Raw genomic sequence first — 1,477 nt, forward strand, 5'->3', positions numbered from 1 at the left:
GTGTTGCTGTAAGTCTCTCTCTCTCTCTCTCTCTCTCTCTAAATTTTATAACATGTAACTAGAAGCTCCAAACTTCACATCGTAATTTGGTGGCCGGCGGATTATCACTGTCGGTCACATACATGTCTTTTTTTAGCTAGTTTCGACTATGATTTGGATCCATTTCCCGTTATGCCCAGTGTTACCATCTGACTAGTTTCGACTTATCAATTTGTTTTTATCTCTCGTGTATTGCATGTGTAAACAAGGTCTAGGTGAATATTTATGTGTATTGATTCAGCGGATGAACGTACTCATATATACATTACAAGAGATTGCCGATAACACTAATACCTATTATACCGACTTAACTGTAAGAGTTATCTCCAACTAATTACATGATTAATATTCAGAGATTCAAAAATTATATTGGTGCCTGATATCACTCAATTACCCTAAGGAGTGATTTACTCTCTCAAATAAGATGTTCAAATAAGTACTTAAGGATCGAATCCACAAAACTCTAGTATTACACAATAGATTTATAGTCTTCGAAATAAAGCTAGATTAATAGGTTTTAAAAGCAGTAAATGAATTGGTGAGCAAGCAGTTGCTCAATTTGTTTGATTTGAGGTTGTTAACAGTTGGAAATTAGCTTGATTCAGGTAAATTCTCAGATATGATAAATAAATAACTTAATTATGTGTATTGATTCAGAGGATGAATGTAGATGGTATTCATATGAAAGATGGTATTCCAATGATATAGTTTTTCATATGAAAGCAGTCACCAAGATACTTTTTAAACCTCTGAATCGATTCACCATTGTCCCACAAATTGATCAAATCATCCACATAAATTTATGGCTTCTTGCAAAATTAACCTACAACTTAAAGTCAAAAACAAAACTAACCTCCCCTATTTTTGGAAATTGGTTTTGCCCTATTCACCCCAGAAGTTCATATAATTCACGAAAATGCCATCAATTTTTTTCTTTTCAAAAATGACATTTTTACTCTCTCACCCTCATCATCTTTATAATTCACGAAAATGCCATCAATAGGGAAATTGGTTTTGCCCTATTCACCCCAGAAGTTCATATAGTTCACAAGATTTCCATTGTCATCAATACCCCAACCACCATGAACAACTAATTTGAAGATTTTAATGCTCCCAAAATCGAATTACCCTTCTTCTTTTTCCATTCTTGTGAACTAAACACACACATATCTCTCATTTTCTCTCCACATTGAGCTAAAAACCCAAGATTTTGATTCCACATTTTTTTGGTTCATAGAGTCATAGAAGCTAACGATTCTGGGTGGGGTCACTTTAGTTTTAGATTTTGTGTTCTTGAGAAGCCTTATGTGTGCTAAGGAAGTTATCTCACCCAATTTAAGGTATGAAATCAATTTTTTTTCCAGATATGTTCGTTAGATAGACCTTACCATGGGAAGTCGTCTGGCTGTAGACGACTTACCTGGAAGTCGTCTGGTCA

The sequence above is a fragment of the Brassica napus genome, unplaced genomic scaffold (genome assembly GCF_020379485.1).
Source record: "Brassica napus cultivar Da-Ae unplaced genomic scaffold, Da-Ae ScsIHWf_226;HRSCAF=390, whole genome shotgun sequence".
NCBI classification, from domain to species: Eukaryota; Viridiplantae; Streptophyta; class Magnoliopsida; order Brassicales; family Brassicaceae; genus Brassica; species Brassica napus.